The following is a 7668-nucleotide window of genomic DNA, read 5'->3' as shown; positions in this document are numbered from 1 at the left end:
ACATGATGTAGATATGGGAAATGCTGTTCCTATCAAACAGCATCCATATAGACTTCATCCTTTAACATTGGCACAGGTTAACAGAGAGATTGAGAGTATGCTTAAAAATGGCATAATTGAAGTGGGTGGCAGCCAATGGAGCTCACCCATAGTGATGGTACCTAAACCAGACAGTACCCAACGGTTGTGTGTGGACTATAGAAAGGTGAATACAGTTACAAGAACCGTCTCTTATCCTGTCCCACCATTGAAGTATTGCAGAGAGAAAGTGGGACAATCAGCTTTTATTTCCAACTTCCAGACATGGAAAGAACATTTAAAACATCGTATGGAGTTCTTTGATCGACTTCAGGTGGCGAGTTTGGTGATGAACCTAGCCGAACGTGAATTTGGCGAAGCCCAAATCACTTTCCTTGAGGAGTTTCCGATACCCTTAAGACGAAGGGAGGCAATGCGATCTCTTAACATGAATGAATTTGATCGAACCTTTGTGCAAAGGTTTTGTGGCGTGATTACTCCACTGATCGACTTGCTAAAGAAACCTAAAAAATTTAAATGGTGTAGCGCACAAAGACTCCCGAGAGACGAATAGAGGTGAAGTCGATGAGGCTTTATTAAGCGTGACTCGTTCCCCGCAGTTCAGCAACAGACTGGAGCTGCGGGGAGAATTCCTGGTTCTTATACTCCGCCTTCAGGGCGGAGCTAGAGATCAACAGCCAACCAGGACCCGGGATCTGTCAGCCAATGACATCATGGCTTCACAGTCCCACATGACCCCGAATGCATACTACCACATTCACCCCTTGTTAAAAATGAACCCGGCGGGGTGGTGCTTTGAATGGTGGCAGGGGTTTATAAGGCTGGTCCTGGGAGGAAAAAAACTTTTGCATGTCATTACAGTGCCCTACACTGGGCTATGTACAGGGTTTTTTGTTTTGAACTATTTACAGTATTCGTAAGAGGGAAAAGGAAAAAAAAACATTCTTGTTAAAGTCCACAACATTCTAGTGTTACACCGATGCCACAAGTCGTTTGGGCGGTCTAGTCGTCCTTGTCGATCGCCTCAGCCCCGGTGGTGGTGGTGCTTGTTCCAGTGTTGTCGCCTCCGGGAGCTTTACGGTTTCTGCTTCAGCTTCACTTCTGGTCGGACCTGGGAGGAGGATCGATCCTCCCGGGAAGGGGGCTGTCGCGGGGTGCGCCGGTGGCAGGGAGGGGGTGATTGGTGTCGAGGGGGTGTGTGTGTTGCCGGCGGGCGGCAGATCTCGCAGGGAGACCGTGTCCTGTCGGCCGTCGGGGTACTCCACGTAGGCGTACTGCGGGTTCGCGTGGAGGAGGTGAACCCTCTCGACCAACGGGTCCGACTTGTGAGCTCGCACATGTTTCCGGAGCAAGATGGGTCCTGGGGCCGCCAGCCAGGTCGGCAGCGACGTTCCAGAGGAGGACTTCCTGGGGAAGACAAGGAGGCGCTCATGAGACGTTTGGTTAGTGGTGGTACACAGTAGCGACCGGATGGAGTGGAGGGCGTCCGGGAGGACCTCCTGCCACCGTGAAACTGGGAGATCCCTGGACCGTAGGGCCAGTAGGACGGTCTTCCAGACCGTGCCGTTCTCCCTCTCTACTTGCCCGTTCCCCCGGGGGTTGTAGCTGGTCGTCCTGCTCGAGGCTATACCCTTGCTGAGCAGGAACTGGCGCAGCTCGTCACTCATGAAGGAGGACCCCCTGTCGCTATGGACGTATGCGGGGCAACCGAACAGTGTGAATATGGTGCTAAGGGCTTTAATGACTGGCCGCTGTCATGTCAGGGCAGGGGATGGCGAAGGGGAAACGGGAGTACTCGTCCACCACGTTCAGGAAGTATGTGTTGCGGTCGGTGGAGGGGAGGGGCCCTTTGAAATCCAGACTGAGGCGTTCAAAGGGACGGGAAGCCTTGATCAGGTGCACACTATCCAGCCTGAAAAAGTGCGGTTTGCACTCTGCGCAGATGTGGCAGTTCCTTGTGACTGTACGGACCTCCTCCACGGAGTAGGGGAGGTTGCGGGACTTTATAAAATGGTAGAACCGAGTGACCCCCGGGTGGCAGAGGTCCTCGTGGAGGGCTTGGAGACGGTTAATTTGTGCGTTGGCACATGTGCCGCGGGATAGGGCATCGGACGGCTCGTTCAGCTTTCCGGGACGGTACAAGATCTCATAGTTGAAGGTGGAGAGCTCGATCCTCCACCTTAAGATCTTGTCATTTTTGATTTTGCCCCGCTGTGCATTATCGAACATGAAAGCTACCGACCGTTGGTCAGTGAGGAGAGTGAATCTCCTGCCGGCCAGGTAATGCCTCCAATGTCGCACAGCTTCCACTATGGCTTGGGCTTCCTTTTCCACTGAGGAGTGGCGGATTTCTGAGGCGTGGAGGGTTCGGGAGAAAAAGGCCACGGGTCTGCCCGCTTGGTTAAGGGTGGCCGCTAGAGCTACATCGGAGGCGTCGCTCTCGACCTGGAAGGGGAGGGACTCGTCGATGGCGCGCATCGTGGCCTTTGCGATATCCGCTTTGATGCGGCTGAAGGCCTGGCAAGCCTCTGTCGACAGAGGGAAGGTCGTGGTCTGTATTAGGGGGCGGGCCTTGTCTGCGTACTGGGGGACCCACTGGGCGTAATATGAAAAGAACCCCAGACAGTTTTGAAGCTGTTTCCTGAAGATTAGCACAGGACTCAGACAATGTTACTCCTGACTGCCACAGAATTGAGGGGGCCAAGGGGTGAACAGTACAAATGGCTCTGATTTCTGGCACAGGGAGGTGTTCAGGATAGCTGGGGCCTTGATGTAGTGCCTCCACCCAGACCTGCTTAACTGTCACCAGATGATCCTCCACTGGAAACACACCCTCACCCATAATTCCATTGAGGATATATAATTTTCATATGAACCCCGTTGGATGTGAGCTCCCAGCTGTCAGCAGCATCTATGCCGGTTGGTGAAGCAGAAACCAAGACACAGAGCTTTTCTTGTCAGAGAAAATGTGTTGACTTGTTCAGTCTCACAGCTCTCCTCCCAATCGACCCAGTGTCCCAGCTATCCCCTATTTGTATGCTCATTTGAAAACCCATAAATAACAAATTAACAGAGATGACAAGCCCTTAAAGGGACATTGTCCCCGATATATACTCTTAATAATAAAACCAATTATCAAAAATAAACAAAAAGTAACTAATGAGCGTGATAGATCCTGGTGAGGCAGTGTAACAAAACTTCTAAACTTCAAAGGAAACGTAAAAAATAAAGTCAAAATGTAATTGTGTGGGGGCCCACGGAAGGCCTCTAGCATATCGGTGGGTACCATGTACCCGTTCTCCACTGCCCCCCATCCATGAACATAGGACCTGCTGATGGCCAACTTGGCCAGGAGCAGGCTTCAGGGGAGGTCCTCCTCCCTCCTCCGTACTGGGTGACCAAAGATCAGGAGCATGGGGCTGAAGTGCAACCAAACATTGAGGAGCAGCCCCTTCAAATAACTAAAATGGGGGCTGCAATGTCGGGCAATCTACATAAGATTTCTCTTGGCCGCAGAAAACACATGCGACCCGGGAGCCCGTGAACCACCTTAACCTACGGTTGCATGGCACTACTGCGTGCAACACCCTCCACGCCAGGTCCCCAATGGAAAAAGGGAGGACTCCAATGTAGAGGGCCCTCCAGTGAGGACTGTCAGACGGCGGAATAGAATGCCATGGTGTGTCTTGATAGTGGAGGAAGGCAAAGAAGTGAAGGGTATGCACCCCATACAGGGATCCCTTCCTCTCTGAATGGAAAGGTACAGAGGGAATTTCTGAGACATGGCTCAAATTGTGGGGTTGCAGCTCCCGAGGAAGGTGTCGGGATGCAAGACCAATGTGAAAATCTGTCAGAGCTGACCCCCGTTTGGATGGAGGTCCACCACACACTTGAGGTTAAAATATCAATAGCTGAAACTGCAAGCATTTGAAACCTTTTTACCGTGCGTAAATAAACTTGGTGAAATTGACAGCATGGATGTAGAGATCCAGAGCTGTCAATCAAGCAATATTTTCCCTGGGGCTCAGGTGTTTCAGTACTCTAATGGATATCTGGTCCTCCAGCGAAGAATACATAATGAGGGTCAGCTGAGAGCCCAGAAATCTATTCACCTTTTGACACATCTCCAGCCAAAATGCACCATTCTCTTTAAGAGGTGCAGACTTGTTTTAACTCGTGTTGGATAGCTTGAACTTGTGCTAACCCCTCAATTTTTGTATCCCCTGCTCAGGTACGCAGCCACTCAACAGTGTGCTCAGGACTGGTTGAATGCAGAAATCATGTAAGTGAGCAGTTAGCACAAAGTTCATGTGTGGTCGGGGTCTGAACAAATGGAGGTGTGTTAAATTGCGCATCACAATCTCTGTTTCCTGGACCTATCCAATGCCAACCCTCATGCCTTGGACGCTATGGAGATCGAGGAATACAAGGTGCCCACTCGAATCTATTTTGTCATTCAATGATCTTCCACCGCAACTCCATTTCCTCACCCTATTCCTATTCCCTTGAGATCCTTAGAGTCCGAAAGTCTATCGATCTCAGCCTTGATCATACTCAATGACTGAGCACCCACACACTCTGGAATAGAGAATTCCAAAGCTTCGCAGCCCTCGGAACGAAGAAGTTCTCCTCACCTCAATCCTAAATGTACGACCCATTATCCTGAGGCAATGACCCCGTGTTCTAGACTTTCCACTGAGGAGAAGGAACGTCTCAGCGTCTTTGAGTTCTTTGAAATCGTCATGTAAATGGTTAAGTACAGTCACTGAATAAACATCCCTATAAATTACAAAAAAGTCTGTTGTGATCAATCGAGGAGTTCAAAAGAAGGACTGAGTCCTGAAATATGTCCTCACGGGTTGTAACACTTCACCAATTCTTTTTCTCTTCATATCAGTATTCATTTTGCCTGATCGTGAAACCACCTGTAGATGCCAGGGTCGCGGTGGACATACACAAACTGACATGAGGAAGTGGATGAAAGAACTTGATTAGAATCTGCTTTGCTAACGCAGCTTCACAGCAAGCATCAAATGAAAACCTTAGACTTTGTTCACCGCCCCTGTGTGGTGGTACAGAGATAAGCAAGACAAAGGAAAAGCTCTGAGCAATGTCCCTTTGTCATACTTGCACCCGTGTTGCAATCAGCAGTGAGAACTGGTTGTAAATCACAGCTCTGTTCAACCCTGGCTTAATGAGTTATCCCGTTACTGAGAACTGTGCAGCAAGCATACAGCGTCCTTCCTCGTTTGCATATTGTACTGGCCCTGGAGGACTTTCTACCTTCAACACACCCAAAAAAATCATTCCAAATTTTATCTCTTGCTACTCTTTAACAGACTAGTTAGCAAAATTGGAGTCTGTGTAAACATTAACTTTTTTTATGTGCGCTGTAATGTTCCGCCACATCTATAATATGTTGCTTCACAATACCCCTGTCTTTTTTTTTGACTCAATGAATGGTTCAATTGTCTTTACCACTGAGAATTGGGTACATCAGGTCATAGAACATACAGTGCTAAAGAGAGAGGAACTCTCCCCCCAACAATGTCACAGGCCTCGATTTCACTCATTCTCAAACGGGAGAAAGATCCGCTACAGTGTGGGTCCTACAGACCGATATCGCTCTTGAACGTCAATGTCAAATTGCTGGCCAAGGTTTTGGCCACTAGAATAGAGGACTGTGTCCCAGGGGTGATAGGGGAGGATCAGACAGGCTTCGTTAAGGGCAGGCAACTGAACTCCAATGTACGGAGGCTCCTAAACATTTTTATGATGCCCTCAGAAGGACGGGAGGCAGAAGTAGCAGCTGCGATGGATGCCTTTGAAAGAAAGCCTTTGATCGGGTGGAATGGGAGTACCTGTGGCAAACGCTAAGAAGGTTTGGATTCGGTGAGGGATTCATATGATGGGTCCAACTACTTTATCAGTAGCAAGTGTATGCACGAACAGGGTGAGGTCGGAGTATTTTAGGCTTCACCGAGGGACGAGGCAGGGGTGCCCCCTCTCCCTGTTACTATTCGCCCTTGCAATAGAGCCGTTGGCCATAGCGCTGAGGGCTTCAAAGAACTGGCAGGGGTTGGTTCGGGAGGGGGAGGAGTATCGGGTCTCGCTCTATGCGGATGATCTGCTCCTGTATATTTCGGACCCGCTAGAGGGGATGGGGGAGGTCATGCAGATTTTGAGGGACTTTGGTAACTTTTCGGGGTACAAATTAAACGTGGGGAAAAGCGAGATGTTCGTGATCCAAGCTAAAGGGCAGGAGAAGAGACTGGGAGAGCTTCCGCTTAAGATGGTAGAGAAGAACTTTCAGTACCTGGGCATACAGGTGGCTCGAAACTGGGATGCCCTGCATAAGCTTAACCTATCCCGGCTGGTAGAGCAGATGGAGGGGACTTTAAAAGGTGGGACATGCTCCCGCTTTCTCTAGCGGGGAGGGTGCAGACTGTTAAGATGACGGTCCTCCCCAGATTTTTGTTTGTCTTCCAGTGCCTTCCCATCTTCATCCCTAAGTCCTTCTTTAAGATCATAGAATTTACAGTGCAGAAGGAGGCCATTCGGCCCATCGAGTCTGCACCGGCTCTTGGAAAGAGCACCCTACCAAGGTCAACACCTACACCCTATCCCCATGACCCAGTAACCCCACCCAACACTAAGGGCAATTTTGGACACTAAGGGCAATTTAGTATGGCCAATCCACCTAACCTGCACATCTTTCGACTGTGGGAGGAAACCGGAGCACCCGGAGGAAACCCACGCAGACACGGGGAGAACGTGCAGACTCCGCACAGACAGTGACCCAAGCCGGAATCGAACCTGGGACCCTGGAGCTGTGAAGCAATTGTGCTATCCACAATGCTACCGTGCTGCCCACCAAGCGGATGAACAAGATCATTTCAGGATTTGTATGGGCAAAAAAGACCCTGCGAGTAAAGAGACTGTGTCTGGAGCGCAGTCGTGGGGGGGGGGGGGGGTGGGGCGGGGGTGGCTGGTGCTGCCAAATGTTTGCGGCTAACACTGGGCGGCTAATATAGCCATGATTAGGAAATGGGTATTGGGGGAGGGGTCGACGTGGGTGCGGTTAGAGGCATCCTCATGCAAAAGCACCAGCTTAGGGGCACTTGTAACGGCACCTCTGCCGTTCCCGCCAGCGCGCTACTCCTCAAGTCCGGTGATGGCGGCGGCACTAAGGATCTGGGGTCAGTGGAGAAGACACAGGGGGAGGTGGAGGGAGCCTCAGTGTGGACCCCGATTCGCAACAATCACAGATTTGTCCCGGGCAAGATAGACAGAGGGTTTCAAAGCTGGCATAGGGCAGGTATTAAAAGGATAGGGGACCTGTTCAGAGACTGGACTTTTCCCAACTTGACGGCGCTGGAGGAGAAATTTAATCTGCCCCCTGTAAATGCCATCAGATACCTTCAGGTGCGTGCCTTTCTAAAAAAACAGGTGGTGACATTTCCGTTGCTACCCTCACGTGGGATGCAGGATAGGGTGGTCTCTGGCACCTGGGTAGGGGAGGGGATGGTGTCGGACATCTACCAAGAACTACAGGAGGCAGAGGAAGCCCCAGTGGTGGAACTTAAGGGCAAGTGGGAGGAGGAACTAGGCGAGGAACTGGATGCGGGC

The 7668-nt window shown here is 50.6% G+C and overlaps 1 long non-coding RNA gene across 1 annotated transcript; it reads right to left on the bottom strand.

Annotated features, from left to right (window-relative positions):
• Positions 1–269: 269 nt before the first annotated feature.
• On the bottom strand, positions 270–5096 carry LOC140389532 (uncharacterized). The gene is made up of 2 exons (XR_011934416.1): positions 4674–5096; positions 270–1446 (listed from the first exon to the last, which is right to left on the bottom strand). It is a non-coding gene; the product is annotated as an uncharacterized lncRNA (long non-coding RNA).
• Between the last annotated feature and the right edge of the window lie 2572 nt (positions 5097–7668).

Source organism: Scyliorhinus torazame, chromosome 14 (genome assembly GCF_047496885.1).
Source record: "Scyliorhinus torazame isolate Kashiwa2021f chromosome 14, sScyTor2.1, whole genome shotgun sequence".
Taxonomy (NCBI): Eukaryota; Metazoa; Chordata; class Chondrichthyes; order Carcharhiniformes; family Scyliorhinidae; genus Scyliorhinus; species Scyliorhinus torazame.
This window is presented reverse-complemented; position numbering and strand designations above follow the sequence as displayed.